The sequence below is a fragment of the Talpa europaea genome (genome assembly GCF_964194135.1).
Source record: "Talpa europaea genome assembly, chromosome: 9".
NCBI classification, from domain to species: Eukaryota; Metazoa; Chordata; class Mammalia; order Eulipotyphla; family Talpidae; genus Talpa; species Talpa europaea.
Genome location: NC_140076.1, coordinates 78,590,438 through 78,616,831, shown reverse-complemented (window position 1 = coordinate 78,616,831; position 26,394 = coordinate 78,590,438). Strand labels below are relative to the sequence as shown.

The window sequence follows — 26,394 nt, the reverse complement described above, 5'->3', positions numbered from 1 at the left end:
GTGAGAGGATTCACCAGAGACAGAGCGGGGAGCAGAACAGGCAGAAGGACCAAAATACACTGCTGAGGGGAGAAGCGGCGTGACAGGAGAGTTCTGTTGCGCCATGTGGGATTCTTGCTGGCGGGCCGGCCAGGATCAAACCCACACTGCAGTGGCTGTGACAGTTTTACAGCGCTGCACTCAACACGCTGCGCCACCGGGGAGGCCCTATTTTTTTTTTTTTAATAGAGGCATGTTTTTTATTTATTTGTTTGTTTGTTTGTTTAGTTTATACATGCACTGGGTACAGTCAGAAGCGCAGGAGGGTGAGAGAATTCACCAGAGTCAGAGCAGGGAACAGAGCAGGCAGAAGGACCGAAGTACACTGCTGAGGGGAGCAGCGGGCGGCAGGAGAGGTCTGCGCGCCATGTGGGACCCTCCTCCGGTGGCCGGGGAGCAGCCGGGGATCGAACCGGTGCCACAGAGGCCGCAGGCAGCTTCGCAACCCAGCGCTCAACCGCTGCGCCACCGGGGAGGCCCCCTATTTTTTTTTTTAAAGATTTATTTATGCATGCAAGAGCTGGGGTATAGGTCAGAGATGAGCGGGGTGAGAGGATCCACCAGAGACAGAGCAGGGAACAAGAGCAGGGAACAGAACAGGCAGATTGACTGAAATACACTGCTGAGGGGAGCAGTGGGCAAGACAGGAGAGGTCTGCCTCGCCATATGAGCTTCTCCCTGGCTGTCTGGGGATCGACTCGTGCTGCAGTCTGCAGATTGCTTCACAGTGCAGTGCTTAACCCCTTGCGCCACCAGGGAGGCCAAAACCCAAATATTCTTTCCCAAACAAGTTCTAAAACCCATGAAGAGTCTCACCCCTTAAATTTTTCACTAAATTACATACTTCTAAATACTTTATAATGAGAAACACAAGGTAAAATAGAAAGTAAATTTTTTCCATTTAAAGAATAAGTAAATTCTCAATGTACAGATTTTGAAAATATCCTCTATAATATTAAACAAGCAAAAAAAAAAGCAAGATATGAGAAATTATACTTTTTGTGCAAAAAAAGAATAACTTCATATAGGACTCTGAAATGACAGAAAAGAAATAAGATGTTTAAAACTACGCAGGTGAGAAACCTGAGATCTTGATTTCAATTTGAACCAAACATTTTTTAAAAAATAGTTTTTCCACTGGGTCGCTACATGCAAAAGAATGAAGCTTGACCACTACCTCACACCATACACAAAAATCAACTCAAAATGGATTAAAGAACTAGACATAAGACCTGAAACCATAAAATACACAGAAGGAAATATAGGCGAAACACTACGTGATATGCACATCAAAGACATCTTTACAAACACATCACCCAAAGCAGTGATAGTGAAGGCAAAGATAAACAGCTGGGACTACATCAAATTAAAGAGCTTCTGCACAGCAAAATAGACAATAACAAAAACAAAGAGAAACCCCACCAACTGGGAGAACATTTTTGCACCCAACACTAATGATAAAGGACTGATCATAAAAATCTGCAAAGAGCTGATGAGACTCAACAACAACAAAGAAAATAATCCAGTCAAAAAATGGGCAGAAGAGCTTAAAAGAAACTTCTCTGAAGAGGAAATGCAAATGGCCAACAGGCATATGAAAAAATGTTCAACATCACTTGTCATCAGGGAAATGCAAATCAAAACTACCATGAGATACCATCTTACACCAGTGAGAATGGCACATATTAAAAAAACTAGCAACAACAAATGTTGGCGAGGGTGTGGAGAAAAAGGAACTCTTCTGCACTGTTGGTGGGAGTGCAAACTGGTCCAACCACTGTGGAAAGCTGTGTGGAGATTTCTGGACCTACTAAACATAGAGCTTCCATATGACCCAGCAATTCCACTCCTAGGTATTTACCCAAAGGACACAGAAACATCAATTCCAAAGAACACCTGCACCCCTATGTTTATAGCAGCACTGTTTACAATAGCTAAGCTTTGGAAACAACCCAAATGCCCAAAAATAGATGACTGGATCAAGAAGATGTGGTACATATATACCATGGAATATTACTCAGCATTCAAAAAAGATAAACACATGCAATTTGCTGCAACATGGATGGTGCTGGAAGGGATCATGCTCAGCGAAATAAGCCAAAAAGAAAAAGAAAAATACCGGATGGTCTCACTCATAGCAGGAATCTAGAAAACTTAAATAAGGGACCAGGAAAATGAATAACTATAAGAAAGTGAAAATCAAAATCAACAAAAAACTATGAACCAGAGACACTTTTAGGGGGGCGGGGGCGGGAGGGGAGGGATTGGGGTCAGAATGGGGGGCTGCAATTGTATGGGGAATATAACAATAAAATTTATAAAAAAAAAAAAATACGTATATACATTTAAAAAAAAAAAAAATAACAACAAAGAAAACAATCCAGTCAAAAAATGGGCAGAAGAGCTAAAAAGAAACTTCTCTGAAGAGGAAATGCAAATGGCCAACAGGCATATGAAAAAATGTTCAACATCACCTGTAATCAGGGAAATGCAAATCAAAACTACCATGAGATACCATCTTACACCAGTGAGAATGGCACATATTAAAAAAACTAGCAACAACAAATGTTGGCGAGTGTGTTGAGAAAAAGGAACTCTTCTGCACTGTTGGTGGGAGTGCAAACTGGTCCAACCACTATGGAGAGCTGTGTGGAGATTTCTGGACCTACTAAACATAGAGCTTCCATATGATTCAGCAATTCCACTCCTAGGTATTTACCCAAAGGACACAGAAATAGCAATTCCAAAGAGCACCTGCACCCCTATGTTTATAGCAGCACTATTTACAATAGCTAAGCTTTGGAAACAACCCAAATGCCCAAAAATAGATGACTGGATCAAGAAGATGTGGTACATATACACCATGGAATATTACTCAGCATTCAAAAAAGATAAACACATGCAATTTGCAGCAACATGGATGGCGCTGGAAGGGATCATGCTCAGTGAAATAAGCCAGAAAGAAAAATAAAAATACTGGATGGTCTGACTCATAGCAGGAATCTAGAAAACTTAAATAAGGGACCAGGAAAATGAATAACTATAAGAAAGTGAAAATCAAAATCAACAAACAACTATGAACCAGAGACACTTTTTGGCGGGTGGGGGGCGGGAAGGGAGGGATTGTGGTCAGAATGGGGGGGTAGCAATTGTATAGGGAATATAAAAATTTATTATTTAAAAAAAATAGTTTTTCCACAAAATAATTTATAATAGCAAAGATGTTTGGGGCACTCTCCCCCTCATACAACTGCTCTGTAAGATGTGAAGATATTACAAAAAGGCTATCATCTGCAAGCCAAAAGAAAGTCCTCAGTAGATACTCTTTTCCAGTACCTTGCTCTTGTACTTTCCAGCCTCCAGAGCTGTGAGAAATGTTTCTTGCTTAATAAAAATTTATATATATTGGGAGTAATCTTGTTTCTAATACCAAGGAGCCAGGTAAATAGAAATGCTCTAACAGGAATCAGCTCCTATATTTTAAAAATAGGATTCCATTCAGTTTAGTTTTATATTGTTTGGCCTAATATTAAAAAGCACATGAAAATACAAGAGACTATGGTGATGGTTCACAGACTATGGTGACTTAGTGGGAATTTTACGAGGACTACACCAGAGAGGAGAAAGCAAACTGTACGAAAATAAAAAATGATGTAAAATATATATAGAAATTTTTAAAAGTATGTGAAAATAAATAGTATGTGAACAGAAAAACCCAAACTAAAATTCATATAACATCTCATAGGATCCCATATAACCAAAACAACCTTAAAAAGAACAAAGTCAGAAAACTGTAATTCCTGATTGTAAAACTTACTACAAATCTACAGTAATCAAAAACATTGTGGTAAAACATGGCGCGCAGACCTCTCCTGCCGCCCGCTGCTCCCCTCAGCAGTGTACTTCGGTCCTTCTGCCTGCTCTGCTCCCCGCTCTGGCTCTGGTGAATTCTCTCACCCTCCCACGCTTCTGACTGTACCCAGTGCATGTATAAACAAAACAAACAAACAAATAAAATAAATAAATAAAGCATGCCTCTAATAAAAAAAAAAAAATTAAAAAAAAAAAAAAACATTGTGGTAATAACATAAAGACAGATACACTTATGAAACGGAACAGAGTCCAGAAATAAACCTTTGCATATATGGTCAAATGATTTTCAACACAGGTGCCAATGCCAAAACTAGTCAGTGAAGAAAGAACTGTACTTTCAACAAATGGAGCTGAAAATACTGGGTATCCGCATGTGGAAGAAATCAACTTGGACCCTTCCTCACAGCACCTATACAAATCCAAAATGAGGGCCCTCACTGGTGGCTCAAGGGGTTAAAGTCTCATCACTATGAAGCTATCTACAGCCATTGCAGCAAGAGTTCCATTCCCAGCCAGGGAGGTGACCACAAGGCATAGCAGACCTGTCCTGCCTCGCTGCTACTCCCCTCAGCAGTGTATTTCAGTAGATTCGCCTGTTCTGCTCCCCACTCTGTCTCTGATGAATCCTCTCACTCCCCATACCTCTGGTCCACACCTCTGGCCTGTACCCCAGGCCTGCACCCGAATTCTTGTATGCATAAATAAATCTTTTTAAAAAATCCAAAATGGGGCCTCCCTGGTGGCGCAGGGGTTAAAAACAGCGCTATCAAGCTACTGCCAACCGCTGCAACAGGAGTCCGATCCCCAGCAACCAGGGAGCTAACCTACATGGAGCAGCAGACCTCTCCTAACTCGCCCGCTGCTCCCCTCAGCAGTGTATTTCGTCAGTCTGCCTGTTTTGCTCCCCACTCTGGTGAATTCTCTCACCCTCCCACACTTCTGACTACCCAGTGCTTGTATGTATGTACATATGCATAAATAAATAAATAAATCTTTAAAAAGAAAGAAAATACAGGAGTGAAAAACCTCAGGACACTGGATATGGCAACTATTTCTTGAGTATGACACAAAAAACAGACAACGAAGTAAAAAAATAAACTGGATCTCATAAAAAATTAAAGACTTTTGTGTATCAAAGAGCACTATTGGGCCTCCCTGGTGGCGCAAGGGTTAAGATGCAACCTATGAAGCTCTCCACAAGTTCGATTCCAGGTCAGCCAGGGAGCAACCCACATGGTGCAGCAGACCTCTCCTGACTCACCCGCTGCTCCCCTCAGCAGTGTACTTCGGTCAATCTGCCTGTTCTGTTCCCCACTCTGTCTCTGGTGAATCTTCTCACCCCCCACGCCTCTGGCCTGTACCCCGGCTCTTGTATGCATAAATAAATAAATCTTTAAAAAAAAAAAAAAGAGCACTATTAACAGATTAAAAAATGCAACCCACAAAGGGAAATACTTCCAAATCATATCTGAAAAAAAGAAACAATTAAAAAAAGCACAAGGGGCCTCCCCGGGTGGCGCAGCGGTTGAGCGCTGGGTTGCGAGGCTGCCCGCGGCCTCTGCAGCGCGGGTTCGATCCCCAGCCACCGGGTAAGGGTCCCACATGGTGCGCAGACCTCTCCTGCCGCCCGCTGCTCCCCTCAGCAGTGTGTTTTGTCGGTCTTCCTGCTCTGCTCTCCCCTCTGGCTCTGGTGAATTCTCTCACCCTCCTGCGCTTCTGACTGTACCCAGTGCTTGTATAAATAAATAAATAAATCTTTTTTTTTTTAAAATAAAATAAAATAAAAAATGCACAAGGACTTGAGAAGTATACTCCAAAAGACATATAAATGATCAATAATCACATGAAAAGATGCTCAACATCACTAATTGTTAGAGAAATACAAGTCAAAGTCACAATGAAACACCACTTCACATCAATTAGGATCACACACAGAAAGTAACAAGTGTTTGTTAGGATGTAGAGAAATCAGAATACTTGTGCAGTGCTGGTAGAAATGTAAATGGTATAGTCACTGTGGAAAACAGTATGGCAGTTTCTCAAAAAATTATACCTAGGGCCTCCCCTGGTGGCGCAGCGGTTGAGCGCTGGGCTGCGAAGCTGCCCGCAGCCCCTGCAGCGCCAGTTCGATCCATCCCCGGCCACCGGCGAGGGTCCCACATGGCGCGCAGACCTCTCCTGCCGCCCGCTGCTCCCCTCAGCAGTGTACTTCGTCACTCTGCCTGTTCTGCTCCCCGCTCTGGCTCTGGTGAATTCTCTCACCCTCCCGTGCTTCTGACTGTACCCAGTGCTTGTATAAATAAATAAATCTTAAAAAAAAAAAATTATACCTAGTACTGCTATGATCCAGCAATTCCTACTGAGTATATGCCCAAAAGAGATGAAAGTGGGGAATCAAACTGATACTGGTATACTCAAGTTCCTAGCAGCATTATTCTGACACATGCTACAACATGGATGAAAGATCCTTGACGACATTATGCTACATGAAATAGGCCAGACAGAAAAAGAGAAATATTGTATGATTCCACTTAGATGAGGAGCCTTAAAATCACCAAATGCTTAGAAACAAAAAGTGTCATAATGGTGTTTTCCAGGTGCTGCAAGGGGGGAAAGCAGGAGTTATTTTTTTAATGGGTACAGAGTTTAATTAAAGTTTGGGAAGATGAAAAGTTCTGAAGCTGAGTATCAGTGATAGCTGTACAACAATGTTATTTTATTTAATAACACTAACTGTTGGGCCCTCCCTGGTGGCACAAGGGGTTAAGCACTGCACTGTGAAGCAATCTGCATACTCTGCAGCACTGAGTTCCATCCCCCATCTGACAGAGAGGTCTGTCCTGCCATGTGGGATCCTCGCTGGTGGCCAGGGATCAGGCGGTGGCCAGGGCTCAGGCGGCCGGGGATCAAACAGGCATTGCAGAGGCTGCGGGCAGCTTCGCAGCCCAGCGCTCAACTACTGCGCCACCAGGGGAGGCCCCATACATAAATCTTTAAAAAAAAACAAACTGGGCCTCCCTGGTGGCGCAGCAGGTTGAGCGCCATGCTGTGAAGATGTCCACAGCCTCTGCAGTGCAGGTTCAATCCCAGAAAGCCAGCGAGAATCAGACATGGCGCAGAAGACCTCTCCTGTCGCACCCGCTGCTCCCCTCAGCAGTGTATTTCATCAGTCTGCCTGTTCTGCTCCCCGCTCTGTCTCTGGTGAATCTTCTCACCCTCCCGCACCTCTGACTTGTACCCCAGCTCTTGTATAAAAATAAATAAATCTTAAAAAAAAAAAAAAAAAGCAAAAAACACTAACTGTTAAATAGTTCAAATGGTAAATTTATGTACCCTCTTCCTTCCCACACACAACCTAAGTGCTGGGTTTATCATTATCTTTCATAAGAATGTCTAATATTGGGTCTCCCTGGTGGCGCAAGGGGTTAAGCACAGCACTGTGAAGCTCTCTGCAGCGTGAGTTCGATCCTTGGCCAGGCAGGGAGCTACTCACATGGCACAGCAGACCTCTCCTATCTCACCTGCTACTCCCCTCAGCAGAGTATCTCAGTCAGTCTGCCTGTTCTGTTCCCTTCTCTGTCTCTGGTGAATCCTCTCACCCATCACACCTTGGCCTATACCCCAGTTCTTGTGTGCATAAATAAATATTGTTTTAAAATGTCTAATATTTACTAAACAGTATTGTCAGGCACAAAAAAGTTACGTAAAGGGTCTTACAACTAAATGATCGAGTAAAATTTGAACTCTGGACTTTCTCTCATTGCAGAACTATACTTTTATAATCAGTACAGTGACCAAAAGTTATGAATCAAAGAAGGAAAGCTTTCAAGTAATTAAGTGAAAAATATCCACTGAGAGTAGTACCAATATGAGATTATTTTCTCATACCCAGACACAAGAATTCAACTTATGCATAAAACTGAGGTTTTCAGAATAACCAGCAAAAGCTAATGTGGCACCATCTAGGCAGCACATGGAAGATGTGCTAAGCAGCCCCAATGATAACAAAATTAAAATGCCAACTTCCAAATGTTTTTTCAGTTAACTTATAAAGCTATAAAACAGGGTCTCCTTGGTGAAGCAAGGGGTTAATAAGCTTAGCACTATGAAGCTATCCCCAGCCAGGGAGCTACCCACATGGCACAACAGACCATTCTTGTCTCACCCCGCTGCTCCCCTCAGCAGTGTACTTCAGTCAATCTACCTGTTCTGTTCCCTGCTCTGTCTCTGGTGAATCCTCTCACCCCCTACATCTCTGGCCTGTACCCTAGCTCTTGTATGCATAAATAAATAAATCTTAAAAAAAAAAGCTACAGGGCCTCCCCAGTGGCGCAGCAGTTGAATGCTGGGTTGCTAAGCTGCCTGCAGCCTCTGCAGCGCCTGTTCGATCCCCGGCTGCTCCCCGGCCACTGGAGGAGGGTCCCACATGGCGCGCAGACCTCTCCTGCCGCCCACTGCTCCCCTCAGCAGTGTACTTCGGTCCTTCTGCCTGCTCTGCTCCCTGCTCTGGCTCTGGGTGAATTCTCTCACCCTCCCGTGCTTCTGACTGTACCCAGCGCTTGTATAAATAAATAAATAAATCTTAAAAAAAAAAACAAACATGAAGTTTAAAAAAAAAAAAGCTACAAAATACAGTAAAAATCTCACTACTATCCTCTAATACTGCTCGATACTTTAACAGTTCCCCTTATACAGTCTGCATACTCAACCAACTGAACCCAGAAGACAACACAAAAGGCACACATAACTATAGACACATGAAAGTTTTACTTTTTTGGTAAGATTTATTTTTATTGGGCCTCTCCGGTGGCACAGTGGGTTGAATGCAGAGCTGTGAAGCTGTCTGCAGCTTCTGCAGTGCCAATTTGATTCCCAGCCAGCCAGGGAGATACCCACATGGCAGGGCAGACCTCTCCTGTCTCGCCCACTGCTCCCCCAGCAGTGTACTTCAGTCCATCTACCTATTCTGCTTCCCGGTCTGTCTCTGGTGAATCCTCTCACCCTCCCGCACCTCTGGCCTGTACCCCAGTTCTTGTATAAAAATGAATAAATCTTTAAAAAAAGATTTATTTTTATTTATGCATACAAGAACTGGGGTGTAGGCCACAGGTGTGGGGGGGGGAGTGAGAGGATTCACCAGAGACAGAGTGGGGGGCAGAACAGGTGGGTCTACTGAAATACACTGCTGAGGGGAGCAGCGGGTGAGATGGGAGAAGTCTGCTGTGCAATGTGGGTCAGCTCTCTGGGCAGGGATGGCACTCATGCTGTAGTGGCTGCTGATAGCTTGATAGCACTGAGACTTCACACCTTGCGCCACCAGGAGGCCCAAGTTTTACTTTTTGATAAAACTTTACATATGCATTTTATTCCCTCCTACAAGTATCATTAAGTATTCAGCCAGTCAGAATAAAGGTTAAATTTGGAAATGAAAACTACCCATATTCTAACTTTGACTATACTCGTGTATGACATTAACAGCTCTAAATTCTACAAAATTGAGAACCTACAACTTAACACCAGGTAGATATGAAGCCTTTGGTAGTACAAAGTTACACAACAATCAAAACAATTCATAACAGGTGGTACTTATCTATAGCAATTCATTAGTTCTCAAAAAAAAGTTTATACACCACTAGTCTTGAGAGGTCATATTTCTCTGAATCCTCAAGGTTTTTCAAAGATCCATTTTCTATTTTTAAGATGTTTCTGTCCACAGCAAAACACACCTATAAAAGATCCTTTTCCAGTCATCCGTATTCTTTGAAAGCCTTTAGCTCAATATTAATGCATTATACAGAATTCAACTGGGCAATAGCTCTCCAAGCAGAAGGCAAAGAGTTAAAAATGCATGTTAATGAAAACAGGATTCAATCACAGTGCATTAAGAGTAGCATACTCTACTTTCCATTCATATGGTAGAAAATAATCTATACTTATAGTGCTCTAAACAAGCAAAGCTTTTCAAATTTACAATGCATTCAATTGAGGCAATGGGCAGTCTTTACTACTTGAATTTTAAAAAATGAGAAAAGAATGGCATCAGAGAACACTGATTTATTCACAGACACTTACTAAAGGTGAAACTCTAGTATATGGAAAGAGTATCATGCTATTATTCACATCAAACTTCCACAGAACTTAATATAGGGTCTTCTAGTCAGGTAAATAGAAATAAATACACTCATGACCAACTGCTTCAAACTCTGACAGCAAATTATCAATCTAGCCATCTTAAATGTTAGAGTAATTAGAAAACTATCTCCCTCCAAAAAATCCTACTGGGGAAATTTGTTCAATGTTCTTCACTGGAAGTTCAAACTGGGAAATAAAAGTTTGGAATTTGGGGTGACCCCCATTCAGGTAACCTTTATGCCTTTAAAATGACACATGCCAAGTCTCTCAAGGTTTTGTTTGTGGGCCTCCCCTGATGGTGCAGCAGTTGAGCACTGGGTTGCCAGGCTGCCCGCAGCCTCTGCAGCGCCAGTTCGATCCCCGGCCACCAGTGAGGGTCCCACCAACCAAAAAAAAAAAAAAAAGGTTTTGTTCAAATTTTAAGATCAATCTACCACCTTTAAAGGACTGAAAAATCAAAGGTACTGTTCCTTTCCTCGATTCATGGGTCTGTCTGCATGCCTTACAGAAGATAGGCTTTGCAGCTTTCTTACCATGATACTATCATCTTTATAGAAAGAAAAATTTTTTACTCCTGGCTCAAGGTTTACTGTTCACTCACAAAGCTGAAACCTTACTCTCCTGCTTCTAGCATGCAAGATGAAAGAAGGTGGGAGCAGAAGCTCAGTTATAGTATCCTCCTGGGAACTTATTGAAGGTAATGACCAAAATTTGGTTGAGCTGTGCCACACCTTGGAAGAGTCATGGCTTGGGGATGGGGGGGAGGGGATGGCAGCCTTCAAAACAGGGAAGTATCTAAAATAAAATACAAATATACAGTGGGGCTTAATGCTACCATACTAGTTCTCTGGAAAACCAGCACACAAAAGCAGTCAGTTTCCTCACTGCAGTGACAACCCTTAAAAAAATTCAATATCGGGGCCTCCCTGGTGGCATAGGGGTTAAGTCTCAGCACTATCAAGCTATCCGCAGCCACTTCAGCATTAGCTGGATCCCAGGCAGGGAGTTAAGCCACATGGCACAGCAGACCTATCCAGTCTCGCCCGCTGGTCCCCTCAGCAGTGTATTTCAGTCAATCCACCTGTTCTGCTTCCCCACTCTGTCTCTGGTGAATCCTCTCACCCCTGCACCTCTGGTCTACACCCCAATTATTAATGCATACATAAATAAAATAAATCTTAATAAATAAATAATAAAATGAAAAATTCCATCTATAGAAGAAATTGCAGGGAAGCAGAATAGTAAGTTGTGTTCTCAGAACATTCAATAAGAGTCCTAAGATGCTCTTTCATAGTCAGAGTTTTGAGAAGCTCTCCATCTTTAAGCCATTCTGTTACCACTCCCAACATATAAGGTGTGTTTAGACATATTCTGGAAGTCCTGTTATAGAGAAATCTGCCTTAATTCCAGATTTTTCAAAACTCTACTTTTTCCCATATAAGACAGTAATACTGAGAGATACTGCTTTGTTGTTTTTTTTTTTTAATGCAAAACAAAACTATAAGAAGCTTTAGGAAAATGGTAAGATAACTTTTGGACTCAAGCAGAGCTGTTCAACGGTGGATTCACCATGTTTATTAACCCGTGAGATTCTAACAAAATGACAACCTCCTTGGGAATTAAGTTGTCTCATGTAAAAAGATTATCAAATCTCCCTTATGGAGTTAATCTAAGAATTAAAATAGTACAAGAGTCTCTCTGGTTGCCTAGGGATTAAATCTCAGTGCTATCACCATGAGGACTTCAGTGGTAGCCCATCAGGGAGCAAACCCACATGGCACAGCAGACCTCTACAGTCTCACATGCTGCTCCCCTCAGCACTGGATTTCAGCAAATCTACCTGTTCTGCTCCCTACTCTGTTTCTGATGAATCCTCTCACCCCCCACCTCTGGGCTACACTCCAGTTCTTTTACACATACACACACACACACACACACACCCGTTGGCCACACTCCAGTTCTTTTACACACACACACACACACACACACACACACACACCCCTGTTATGAGCCTGAACAATGGAGAATACAAGACCGTATAGATTCAGAAATGTTTAGAAAGCAATAGATAAGAGAGAGAAAACTGACAAAGATGCTCACATTTCTGGCTTTGGCAAGTCAATGAAATCACAGAAGGGAGACGCAATTTTTTTTTTAAATGTGAGGGAAAAAAATCACAGAATTCAAGACTGAGAAACACCTTCAGAAATGTTAACCTCCCAGGACCTGCAACCTTTTATATCCACTAGAGTATTGGAAAAGTCTTGAATTTCATCGAATTTAAGATAATATCCAAAAAGATAATATACAGGAGTACACTGCAGTTACTAAGGAAAATGGGTACGAACAGATCAAAGAAAAAAAAAATTACCTGGGAAAAAAGTTCAGCTTGTGTGAGCACTTAACAATAAACAATTGTACATGCTTCTCAGTTTTCAGTTTTTCTTTGGTTTTTTTTTTTGGTTTTTTTTTTTAAAGATTTATTTATTTATTTATACACGCACTGGGTACAGTCAGAAGCGCGGGAGGGTGAGAGAATTCGCCAGAGCCAGAGCTGGGAGCAGAGCAGGCAGAAGGACCGAAGTACACTCCTGAGGGGAGCAACGGGCTGCAGGAGAGGTCTGTGAGCCATGTGGGACCCTTCTCCAGTGGCCGGGGAGCAGCCGGGGATCGAATTGGCACTGCAGAGGCTGCAGGCAGCTTCGCAACCCAGCGCTCAACCACTGCGCCACCGGGGAGGCCCAGTTTTCAGTTTTTAAAGCTACCTTTTTTACCTGCATAATCTCTTCTGACTGCCAGAGAAACACAGAAAATAGTGATCATTTAAAAAAAAATTTTTTTAATTAAAAAAAAAAATTTGTATTTATTTATGCATACAAGAACTTGGGTGTAAGCCAGAGGTGAGGGATGGTGAGAGGATTCACCAGAGAGAGTGGGGAGGTGAACAGGCAGACTGACTGAAATACACTGCTGTGGGGAACAGCGAGCGAGACAGGAGAGGTCTGCTGTGACATGTGGGTTCCTCCCTGGCCGGCTGGGAATCGAACTCATGCTACAGTAGCTGGCTATAGCTATCCAGGGAGGTCCTGATCTTCATTGCTAAACTGAGGAAACTAAGGCTTAGAGACTTCAAGTGACTCTGCCAAGGACATACAGATGACATATGGTAAAACCAAGACTCTAACTTTGTTTTGCCCCCGGAACAGAGGAGGCAAACTTTTGTATTTATGGAGCATTTTCTCAACTCACACGATTCATACTTTTAATATTTTTTAGGTGACAGGAACCATGCTAGAAAGCAGAAATACAACAGTAAAAAAGTGTCCATTTTTGGGGCTCCCTGGTGGCACGAGGGGTTAAGACGCAACCTGTGAAGCTTCCACAGCAACGCAGTACGAGTTCCATCCCTGGCCAGGGAACTACCCACATGGCGCAGCAGACCTCTCCTGCCTTGCCCGCTTCTCCCCTCAGCAGTGTATTTCACTCAGTCTGCCTGTTCTGTTCCCCACTCTGTCTCTGGTGAATCCTCTCACACCCCCCACACCTCTGGCCTGTATCCCAGTTTTTCTATGCAAAAATAAATCTTTGAGGAAAAAGTGTCCATTTTTTTTTTGGGAGGGGGGACAAGAAATATAAAGCAGAGTAAAATCAAAGAAGAAAAGTATATCTAAGTTTCTGGGCAAGTTGGAGAAGGCTTGCCAGAGTAAGTAGCATTTAAAATGCAATTTGGGGGCCTCCCCTGGTGGCGTAGTGGTTGAGCGCTGGGCTGAGAAGCTGCCCACAGCCTCTGCAGCGCCGGTTCAATCCCCAGCCACCGGCGAGGGTCCCACATGGTGCGACAGACCTCTCCTGCCGCCCGCTGCTCCCCTCAGCAGTGTATTTCATCACTCTGCCTGTTTTGTTCCCCGCTCTGGCTCTGGTGAATTCTCTCACCCTCCCGCACTTCTAACTGTACCCAGTACTTGTATAAATAAATAAATAAATCTTCAAATAAAATAAAATGTAATTTGGGAGCCTCCCCTGGTGGCGCAGCGATTGAGCACTGGGCTGCGAAGCTGCCCGCAGCCTCTGCAGCACCGGTTCAATTCCTGGCCACCGGCAAGGGTCCCACTTGGCGCACAGACCTCTCCTGCCATGCCCGCTGCTCCCCTCAGCAGTGTATTTCGTCAGTCTGCCTGTTCCGCTCCCTGCTCTGGCTCTGGTGAATTCTCTCACCCTCCCATCCCTCCCATGCTTCTGACTCTACCCAGTGCTTGTATAAATAGATAGATAGATAGATAGATAGATAGATAGATAGATAGATAGATAGATAGATAGATAGATAAATCTTTAAAAAAATATATTATAAAGGGATAGTTCTCACCCCAAGACTGCCCGCCGGTGCCTATGTAGGCGTCGCTTTTAACAAACCTGTCCCTTTCATGTCCACCTGTAACTGTGCTGGTGCCTCTCTTTTTCTGCTTTTGCTAACAAACCTGCCCTTTAATGGACCTCCCTGGTGGCCTAGGGGTTAAGTCTCAGCACTATCACCTCGAGGGCCTGAGTTTGATCCACTGCCAGGGAGCTAACCCACATATGGCGCAGAAGACCTCTCCTGTCTTGCCCACTGCTCCCCTCACCAGTGGATTTCAGTAGATCCACCTGTTCTGCACCCTGCTCTGTCTCTGGTGAATCCTCTCATCCCCCGCACCTCTGGCCTGCACCCCAGGTCTTCTACACAAAAAATAAAATATTTTAAAAAACAAACCTGGGGCCTCCCCGGTGGCGCAGCGCTTGAGTGCTGGGTTGCGAAGCTGCCCGCAGCCTCTACAGCACCGGTTCGATCCCCAGCTGCTCCCCGGCCACCGGAGGAGAGTCCCACATGGCGCGCGGCCCTCTCCTGCCGCCCGCTGCTCCTCTCAGCAGTGTACCTCGGTCCTTTTGCCTGCTCTGCTCCCCGCTCTGGCTCTGGTGAATTCTCTCACCCTCCTGTGCTTCTGACTGTACCCAGTGCTTGTATAAATAAATAAAATCTTTAAATAAATAAATAATAAACCTGGGGGCCTTCCTGGTGGCACAGCAGTTGAGCACTGGGCTGCAAAGCTGCCTGCGGCCTCTGCAGCACCAGTTTGATCCCCGGCCAGCCAGCAAGGGTCCCACATGGCACGCAGACCTCTCCTGCTGTGTCTGCTGCTCCCCTCAGCAGTGTATTTTGTCAGTCTGTCTGTTCTGCTCCCCACTCTGGCTCTGGTGAATTCTCTCACCCTCCCGTGCTTCTGACTGTATCCAGTGATTGTATACATAAATAAATCTTTAAATAAATAAATAAACCTGTCTTTTAAAAAAATTATAAAGGGCCTTGAATATTATGCAAAATGAAAATGTTACCATTAAATTACTGGAAACTATTAAATAGTTTTGAGAAGGGGAAGTAGAATAATCAGATCCCTGTTAGACAATTTTGAAGACAATATGATAGAGTTTAAAAGGGAACAAGACAGAAAACAGAGCAAAGAGTAGAGATCACGGCAATATTCCAAATAAGAGCTGTTGTGAGCTTGAATTAGGAGACCAACAGCGGAGAATTATGGTAGATAGTCAGAAATATTTAGAAAGAATGACTTGATAAAGACTTGACAATAATGCTCACCTTTCTGGCTTATAAGGGAACAGATGATGAAAATGTTGAGTCTGAGGTACTAATGGAATACTAAGGGTCTGCAGTCAAGAGAAATGTGATAATATATGCGAATATATAAGAAGACTTTCAACAATCAACTCATTTTCTATTTCAATGGGAAGGCAATCACTTTATAGTCATTGTTTGTAAAATGTTTCAAAGCTCACAAAACATTTTAAGATTCCCACATTAGGGGTATCACATTTCATATTTTTCTTATAAACAAACAAGTTTAAGAAAACAGCTATTACTCCTATTTGACCAACAAGTATTTACTGAGTATTATCTAGAAGCCAGGCACTGTACCAGACATTAAACAGCACCCCAAAATGCCTTCATGGGTCTTTTATTGCAAGAGGAGAACCAACAGCAATAAATATAACAAGTATGTAATACAGTTGCATTATGGAAAAGAAAATAGAGCAGGAAGGATTAGGAGTGAGGGATGGTAGCTGAAGGTGCAATTTCATTTATTTTTTGTTTTTTAGATTTATTTATTTATTTATACAAGCACTGGGTACGGTCAGAGGCGCAGGAGGATGAGAGAATTCACCAGAGCCAGAGTGGAGAGTAGAACAGGCAGAGTGACGAATACGCTGCTGAGGGGAGCAGCGGGCGGCAGGAGAGGTCTGCGCGCCATGGGGGACGATTGCCCAGCCGCCGGGGACAGTACTGGCGCTGCAGAGGCTGTGGGCAGCTTTGCAACCTAGTGCTCAACCACTGCGCCACCGGGGAGGCCCTGAAGGTGCAATTTTAAACAGGAATATAAGGTCACACTGAAAAGGTAACATTTAAACAAATTTGAAAGAGGTGAGGAAATTAGTCATTTGTATTATCTCTATGAGGAAAAAAAAAACTAGCTATTTTCCACTATGGGGAACAACTAGTGCAAAGGGTACTAAAATAGAGTGTGACGTGTATTTAAGGAACAAGTCAATGGTAACTGGATGGAGTAAGCAAGAGGGAGAATGACGACAGATGGAAAAGGGTCGTGGAGAAGGGCAGATGGTGTAAGACCTTGTCGGTCAATGTAAGGACTGGTTTTTACTCTAAAGGAAATGGGAATGCAAGTATCAGGAGCCTCACCCAAAATCATATGGTTAATAAATAGCAAGACTAAGATCTGACCCAATATTTCTAGACCCTCTACACCTATGTTCTATTTCCAACTTTCCTGTTCCCTTCCTTCCCAGGAAGTCTGAATTTAAATATTCTCAAAAACTTTATTTTATAAATACCTTACAAGATAAGAGGTACACAATTTCTCCAGGTAACATCTCTCTCTCTTTTTTTAAAGATTTATTTATTTCTGCATATAAGAACTGCGGTACAAGCCAGAGGTGTGGGGGGGGGCAAGAGGACTCACCAGAGACAGAGTGAGGAACAGAACAGGCATATTAACTGAATACACTGCTGAGGGGAGCTGCAGGGGAGACAGGAGAAATCTGCTGTGCCATGTGGGTCCCCGGCCTGGCCAGGGGATTGAACGTGCTGCAGTGGCTGCAGACAGCTTCATAGCGCTGTGTCTTAACCCCTGCTCCACCAGGGAGCCCCTCTCCAGGTAACATTTCTAATCCCTATGACCATAATGGGAATTTATTAATGCTGATATCTCATCTAAATCCTACTAACATTCTGTCTTATATCTGGGGGAGATTATAAATTCCATCCCTAACCCCTCCATGAGACAAGATCAAAAAAACTTTGATCAAGAAGTTTAAAACAGGACTTTCAGGTTCAGGTACCAGTAACCTGAATTATTTTTAAAATATACACCAGATAGATTTGAAAACCAACAAGAGATTGGCTCAGGAATACTGAAGAACAGTCCTCTTTCTAACAGTTTACTGGTTAGAATAACAATTCAGTTCACATGTTGCCAAAAGCAGTTTCTGTGATTACTATGACTGAGACCTGGGATTCAACCATTTCATATCTAAAAAGTAACAAAATATGAATTCTTATTCATCTGTTGCTTTTGGTATTGGTACCATAAGCCATAACTCCTCATAGTTTCTTGCTCGTTAATGGAAACTTAAGGTATTGACAAAACAATAAAGGATTTTGAGAGAGATACCAAACATTACCAAGCCACCATCTAAGAAGTGTTTCAGAGAGGTTAAACCTTTAATGACCCTGGATCACTTTTCTACTGGATGAACTAAAATAATATAGGCATATTTCATATACCCATGAAGAAAAAGAATATGAAAGATGAGGAAGGAACATTTCAAATTAGATCTACTTTTTAAAGGCTTTCATCATTACTACGCAAAGCTAGGAGGCTCCTTGTTTCATAGATTCTGGAGTCACCAAAATCCCCAACTAGCACCTGTATCAAATATGTCACAGGGATTACTGTGGCTAATAGAAGCTGGCTAATAGAAGCTTTCCCCCCAAAAGCCAGTTCTTTTCAACAGAAATTGAACTTCCTTATGTATCTTTCCCCAGGTTTAGCCAATGCAGGGAAACTACAACTTTGTACAGCATTGTCTCATAGCTGGCTCTCCCTCACCCCCACCAAGAAGTGGACAACTTTACACTAGGACTAGATTTATAGTCAATGTGGATGTGCCCTTTTTTTTTTTTTTTTTTTTTTTTTTTTGCTTCTCCTCCAACTGCCTCAGAAAATGCCTACCTATTGTGCCCACAATGATGCAAGGCTTCAAGAACTGCAAAGGGTCTGGAAAAGAAAGTCCCTCATTCCCAGTTATGGCTCAAATCTTACGTATTCTCTAGCTGTCGTTTTAATCAACAAAAGCTGGTTTGGCTTTTCTCAATGAGCCAAACAACATGAGCATCCTGAGTGCAGAGGGCTAGTTGTCAGCATGATTCCCAATGGGGTAGCTAACATGGAATATGCTCCAAGAGTCTAGAAAATCAGGAAAACACAGCTGTTGTACCTCTGAGCATGCACCTACACACTTGATGTGTGGGGGAGATAAAAGAAGAATCAGTAAGTCCAAACAAGTTTAGTTCACATTCAAGATACTGCTTAAAGCTAGAAAGAATCCAGGGATCCCAACATATGATTAAAGATACTATTACTGACACACTGAATCTTTTTCCACACTGCTGTTCTCCAATTTAAGAGATCTGGTCTAATCCAGCCAGCCAAAAAAAAGGGGTGGAGGGGCATCTGACATTCCCCCCCCCCAGCCCCCCAGTGAAGAGGGCAGCACACAGGCTTTTGAATGTATGCTAAGATTATGAGGTTCAGCAAAAATTCCTCACTTCTCCCTCCCCCACTATCCTGTGGCCTTATGTAAAAGTTACTGAAACAACTTAGATTTAAAGGGCGGATCAGAGAACCTGGGTAAAATTCCTAGACAAGTGTTTGAATGCAGCTTCTACTTAGAAGCCTCTAAACAGGAAGTTAACAGACATCACACAGTCAGGGGAGGCAAACCACAGTGTCATAAAGATGGATGCTGCTGTCAACTACAAATCACTCTCACCTCATCGAGAAAGTATTCTCAAATAAAGAACTGGTAGGACAAAAGTCCATAAGTCCTACCTATTCTACAGTTCCAGCTTTCTGATTGATGCTTTAATACTTATCTACTTCATTCTTTATCATGACCACCAGCCTAAAAACTATACACCTCAACAACAGAAAATAACCCTATCAGATCAGTACTTCCATTAATTAATTATTCCTACAACCTAACTACTTAAAAAAAAGCCTAAGGGAAAGCCTATCCTTGACTCAGTCCACTCCCAGAGACTGGATTATCACCAAAAAAGCAACACCATTTCCAACAGGTGTAAGTAAGCCTTCCCTCAATAAATACTGAGCGCCTCCATAGTATTACCATTAGCAGCTCCAGAAGTAGCCTCCTTCCCAAATAAGTACTGACAAGTGAGTTACTCTAAGACAATACTCCGACAGGACTGCTCCAGCACCAAAAATATAAATCCAAGTGGCCATGCAAGAAAGGTTCAAGTTAGCACTAAACTCCCAAACAAGGTTCATCTCCAACATAAAGACACCATGCTACAGTCAGAAAACAATCGTAAGTTATTTGTACTGGGAAGGGTACTGGATGGTTCGATGTCAGAGGTGAGAGAAAAGGCTTCTTTTCACTTTGTAGCACATGCATGCACTATTTACTCAAAAAAAGTAAGTTTTTAGAAAGAAAAATGTTTCAGAAATTCAAAAGCAGCTGAATTTAAATTCAGCTCTCATCCAACACAGATCTGTTAAACCTTTTAGCCAGGTACTGCAAGTCCAAACCTACTCTACTGCAGTGACCTGAAAGCACTGCTCTTTCACTTTATTAAAATATATTAAGTATCCCCGGGTCTCTCACAGGCACACAAAAAACCCCTCCCAACAATCATTTATCAGGAATGAGAAAACTGGTTCTCCAGAGGCTACCTGATTCTCCGGATGACAGCAGATGAGAGGCTGATAGCGAGTCCACCCGCCCACTATCTCCAGCAACTCGGCGCCGGTCTTATGGGCTAACACCTCGTGTTTGGAGGGAAGCGGGGGCTGGGGGAAAGTCCAAAGACCCCCACCATACCTTAAGGGAGGGGGCCGGCGCAGGGCACCAAAACCTCTGCACTCGCAGGAGTGGCTAGCTCCGTGGTGTCGAGAGCAGGGAGGCGAAAAGTACTCTAAGTGCGGGTCTGGTGAGGGAAGGGTATGTTCTAGTTCCATCGATCCTCCGGCACTGAACTGGGATACAGATGCAGCGTGTCCCAGAAACTCAGCTGAGGAAAGGGGTGACTGAGTCGCTATAAACGGTGAGTACCACATAGGCTGAGGCAATTCCCTTCTACGGGAGAGCGAGGGAACGGCAGACGAATAAAGGGATAAGGTTCTGCGCTGCTGAGCCCTTAGCCTAAATAAAGATAATTATCCCGTGCTCCCTTCACCCTTAAGGATTTCCCGTTTGTCCCAACCGCCGGCGAACACAAGACTGAGTGAAGGGAGCGGCCCCCGCACCCTGAGGGCACCACTGGGGGTGGAGAGAGTTGAGGGGGGGCGCGCTAGGGAGGACAGGAGGGGAGCATGGCGGGCAGGAGGCAGTGAGTGAAAGCGGGGATGGCGGGGGAAACGGGGCGCGAGGGTGGGGAGAAAGAGTAAAAGCACAAGAAATGAAGGGACATGAGCTAGGGGCGCGCGAGGCCGAAGTGAAAGACCGGGGCGCGCGCGCGGAGCGGGGGGAGGGGATGAGGTGAAGGGGGAGCGCGAGGCGGGGGCGCGCGGTGCCGGGTGGGGGGAGGGGGACGCAAGGCGGGGGCGCGCGGGCGGGCGTCGGCTCGCGGGCGCTTCCCCTCCCCCCGCCCCTCCACCTTTCCCTTCCCCCACCTCCGCTACCACCGCCTCCTCCCAGCCTTCCTCCCTTCCTCGCTCCTCACCGCCCCCGGGCGGGCGGGCGGCCAGGCTGGCCTAGGCCAAAGCTCCTCACCTGGCGGTGGCGGTGTAACTCCCGGCTAGCTCGCCTCCTCAGGCGGCGGCGGAGGCGTCGAAAAAGGAAGAGGCGACGGCACAGGGGGCTCCGGACCCCACTGACGGGACCGGGGGCGGGGGTGGGGGAGGGGGGCGGGCCGGACCCGGACGGGCGGGCGGAGCAGACACTGCGGTACAGACGGGGGCAGCGGCGGCGGCGGCGGCTGCACCGGCGGCGGCGGCACCACACAAACAAGGACGCTGATTGGGCAGCTGCCAAGCGCCTCGGCACCGCCTTTCCCACACGCCACGACGCCCATTGGGCAACCTAAGCCGGTCTCCCCGCCCTCTTCTTCTCAGCGATACCAATAGGAGACGGGATGCCGGGACTACACCCCACCCTTGAAGAGTGAGTGGTTGGAAAAGTGATGATTGGCATACTTAAGACCCAATTCTACACGGCAGAGGGGGATGGTCTAGCGGGGGCGCGTTAATGGGTACCTCGGCCAGCCCCAGACACATCCGGGTCTTCAGCAGCCCATTAAGTGTCGGGGGTCAAAAAACCGCTTCGGGCTGCAACTTTACCTTAGAGACGTTTTGGTCCCCAGGCAGCCGCCGTACCCCAGTATCCCAAAGCCGGGATTCCCCTTTGGCCCTCTCTCATTCTTTCAGTTCTAAAGATGGAGCCTAGCAAACGGCTGTGCTCTGGGTGGTGTTTCATCGCGACAGAATCCAGGAATTTCAAGATGTAACTAGCTTTAGGCTCTTGGGCCTTGTTGTCTGTTTGGGGCGTGGCCTATCTCCGTCTGCCAAAGGCCTTGAGCTTCCTGGTTTTCATCGCCTCTCAGCACGGTACTGTCGTGACTAAACCGCGACAGCAGGGGGGGGAAAGCTAGTCAAATTGCTGGGGAATTACGGTGTGCACAGCCCTCGCTGCTCCTTCCCTTGGAATCTTCTGGTCTGGTTAGGTTCACAGTGAGGGAAACAGCTTCTTACCCCACCGGACAACACCTAATTAACTCAAGGCCTGACTGCTCTTAGTAGCCTCCCTACTTCCCCAAAGCAGTTAGGGCCCCATAAACTCTTAGCAGTGCATATCATAAGTATCACTATCCTTCTGAGTACCTTGAGGATAGGGGCCAAGTATCACAGGATCAGTGTGTTGAGGGAATAATAATAGCTAATGGCCCTGTGCTATATATACGTGCATTCTTTTAACAACTTTTACATGGATTGTCTCATTCCTCATAACTCAGCGAGGTACTGTTATGCCCATTTTACAGATAAGGAAAGTGCAGATCAAATGATTTGGCCAGGGGGCCTCCCTGGTTGCGCAAGGGGTTGGGCACCGCACTATGAAGCAATCCACAGCCTCTGCAGCACGAGTTCGATCCCCGGCAGGCCAGGGAGCAACCCACATGGCGCGGCAGACCTCTCCTGTCTTGCCCACTGCTCCCCTCAGCAGTGTGTTTCCGTCAGTCTGCCTGTTCTGTTCCCCACTCTGTCTCTGGTGAATCCTCTCGCCCCCCACATCTCTGGCCTGTACCCCAGCTCTTGTATGCATAAATAAATAAATCTTAATAAAAAATGATTTGGCCAAAGTTACACATAAGTGGAAGAGCTGAATTTTGAGCCAAGGTAAATCAAGAAATAGGGTCAGAGAGGTTAAGTTACTCGCCAAACATCACACAGCTAATTAATGACTAAGAGGTGCTTTGAACACAGGAATAATGGTTCCACAGGCACTAGAACACATTTTCAAAGAACTTAGACATCATACTGTACAATGGAAATGAAACTAATAAAGGACATGGCCATATAAAGACATAGACCCTACACACACACACACACACACTCACAAGCATACCCCAACCTTTCCATATTCTAAGAAGGTAGAGAAAACATGTTTTCTTCTAGTAGGAAATGGTCTCGGTTTCTAAGAAAATGGTCTCAGAAGTCAGACTACCAAGGTTTGGATCTTGGCTCTAACTCTTAAAGTTGTGTGAATTGGATGCAAATTACTTAACCTTTGTTTCCTGTGCCCGAGTCTTACTATCTGCAAAATGGGACTTGCCCTCATAGTGTAATTTGAAATTATAAAATAGCACATTTTAAATGCTCAGGATGGTGTCAAGGATACAGTGAGTACTTGATAATCTTTAGTAACTACTGTGAGTTTTCCTCACTTTTCCAACAATTTCATCCTCTTAATTCTCAATTCAGCTTCTGTTGGTATAGTCCTGTACTGAAAAAACTTTCTCTACTAATCCCCTCATTTTTTAAGAGTTTTTTTTTAATAGCGGCATGTTTTATTTATTTGTTTGTTTGTTTTTTGTTTATACTTGCACTGGGTACAGTCAGAAGCGCGGGAGGGTGAGAGAATTCAGCAGAGCCAGAGCGGGGAGCAGAGCAGGCAGAAGGACCGAAGTACACTGTTGAGGGGAGCAGCGGGCGGCAGGAGAGGTCTGCGCGCCATGTGGGACCCTCCTCCCGTGGCCGGGGAGCAGCCGGGAATCAAACTGGCGCCGCAGAGGCCGTGGGCAGCTTCGCAACCCAGCACTCAACCGCTGCGCCACTGGGGAGGCCCTAATCCCCTCATTTTAATGTTTTCCCTCAGTCACAGATGATAGAGCACCTTTTGCATTATCAGGCATTCATCTATATTCTGGGGATATTGCCATAAACGAGGTAAAGTCACTGCCCTTGTGGAAGGTACAATTTTCTTTCTCTAATTTGCTGCTTTGTCCATCATTCTCTGCTGTCTAAAGGACCATTCTTCGGGGCCTCCCCGGTGGCGCAGCAGTTGAGCGCTGGGTTGCGAAGCTGCCCTCAGCCTCTGAAGCGCCGGTTCGATCCCCGGATGCTCCCCGGCCACCGGAGGAGGGTCCCACATGGCGCGCAGACCTCTCCTGCCGCCCGCTGCTCCCCTCAGCAGTGTGCTTCAGGCCTTCTGCCTGCTCTGCTCCCCACTCTGGTTCTGGTGAATTCTCTCGCCCTCCCGCGCTTCTGACTGTACCCAGTGCTTGTATAAATAAATAAATAAATCTTTAAAAAAATAAAAATAAAGGGCCATTCTTCAAAAGCTGTGAAAAGACATGAGAAACACTATGGCAGAAGATAAAAGTGAAGCCTGAGATACTGCTTTTCACAAGTTTAAACTCAGGCTGTAAAGGGAAACTTTTAGTCTGGAGGCTCAAACTCCAGGGAAGACAAGTGAGTGAGGCCACTAATGTAGTGGACATGACCTTTGCCCTCTGCAGGCTCTACCAGTTTGTTCCCTTTTTTTTTTTCAAAGCTAACATTTATTATGATTAGCACTTTGTATGGGTTATATAATTAAGCTTTAAACAAACTTCCACAGGGCCTCCCCGGTGGCACAGTGGTTGAGCGCTGGGTTGTGAAGCTGCCCGCGGCCTCTGCAGTGCCAGTTCGATCCCCGGCTGCTCCCCGGCCACCCGAGGAGGGTCCCACATGGCGCGCAGACCTCTCCTGCCGCCCGCTGCTCCCCTCAGCAGTGTACTTCGGTCCTTCTGCCTGCTCTGCTCCCCGCTCTGGCTCTGGTGAATTCTCTCACCCTCCCGCGCTTCTGACTGTACCCAGTGCTTGTATGTATGTATGTATCAATCAATCAATAAATAAATCTTTAAAAAAAAATTTAAAAAAAAAATAAACAAACCTCCACAATTTGCAAATGAGGGAAAAACGGAGGCTCACCAGTTAGATGATTTGTCTGGTGTAATAAAGTTAGCAAGTGTCAGAGACAAGATTTAACTAAAAATTGTCATACTCAAATCTATGTACTGTGAGAAGACAAATCGGGGCTCTGTAATTTGGACATATTCTTCTCTCCCCTCATCTGCTCCCTAGGCCACAGGACAGAAATATCAGATGCCATGGCTTTTTGCTTTTAGAATTCCAGATATTCTTGGAGTGAAAGAATCCTGTAGTACCATTCATCAAAGAGTGGGCCTCTAGCAGGATGCCCCAAAATGAGAAGTGGAAGGTGGAGATAGAGTTGATTATAATTATTTGTGAGCCAAGGAGCACTCTAGACCATTAAGATGCAATTCTCTATTGAGGTAGGGGCTGAGCACTAAAATTCTTCCTCAGTTCCAGGGGGTTCAGTGCTAACTAGAAACTTACGAATTCAGGAAGACAGGTGGTCCCTTGTAGAATGTTTTTGGGGACGATAGCCCTGCTTCCTTCCTATGTAGCCCCTTTAGGCTACTGGAAAAGCATCCTTCTGTGCTCAAGACAGGATGGAGAAGGGTCCTACTGCTTGAAGACGCCAGAATTCAGCAGTACCTCTTTTCATCCACTGATCTCCACCCCCAGAAATTTGCAGTAAAGGCTCATGCAAGTTATTTCATCCATTGACACTCTTGCTCTCCTTCCCCAAGGCATTTCTGTTTTGTTGGCTAATTCCCTTTGGTAATTGGTTTTACAGCTCTGTTAGGAGTTGTTTCCTGTGTTTATTTCATTATACAGGAAAGAAAGGAAGAACTCCAAGTGGGCCAAAAAGATTAGAAAAATTATGTCTGTCTTCCCAATGCCCCTATGCAGCAAGTCCCTGAATTCTTGCCCCTATCTTCCTGGCTCTGTCCTCTGGAAGAGTATTGCCTGCAACTAGAGCAACCAAGGAGGCCTAGGATGACTGCCAGGGCTCCTGGGATGTGTGAGGCCTGCCAACACCAACTACTGGGGAGAGGGTCGTCATCCTGTGGAGGTATTGGAGAAATTAGGAGGGGGAAGTTAGGGGAGAGGAAAAAAGGCAGAGATGAGCTCAGGGCCCCCAGAGAATGGAGCCTTTGTGTGGGGTATGGATGAGGGACAAGGGGGTAATTGTGTGGGAGGGCCGGAAGTGCCACACAGACTGGCACCACCATGGCCAGCACCGGATTCACCCCTCTTCTGCTCTGACAACTCCCTATGCCCCAAGGGACCGGTACCAGACCTGGTCAGGGAAAGCAGGGTGTGCCTGAAGGCTGCAAGGGATGGAGAGGTGAAGAGGAGGATACACAGGCAGGGTTAGGGAGAGGCATCCCCTACCATTGTCCCAGACCCAGGGAAAAGGAGGCAGAAGGAAAAAGACCGAAGCATTATTTACTATATTTACATCCAACAAAACTTTGCAAGGAGCAATCCTTATTGCACAAATCAGGGTCCTGGGTCGATGAGGTGTTCCCCAAGCTGGTGGAGTGGACAGGAGTAGAGCTAGAGGAGGCTCCAATTCTTCCTCAGGGGAGCTTGGGATTCCTCTAGCTTCCACATCCTGACTTCAAGGAGCTAC

The 26,394-nt window shown here is 45.1% G+C and overlaps 1 protein-coding gene across 1 annotated transcript in view; it reads right to left on the bottom strand.

Moving 5' to 3' along the window:
• GATAD2B (GATA zinc finger domain containing 2B) overlaps positions 1-21,646 on the bottom strand; it is a gene marked incomplete at both ends in the record, with an annotated part of 109,345 nt that extends 87,699 nt beyond the window's left edge. Inside the window, one exon of the mRNA XM_084241923.1 lies at positions 21,606-21,646. The remainder of the gene's footprint in view (positions 1-21,605) is intronic.
• Between the last annotated feature and the right edge of the window lie 4,748 nt (positions 21,647-26,394).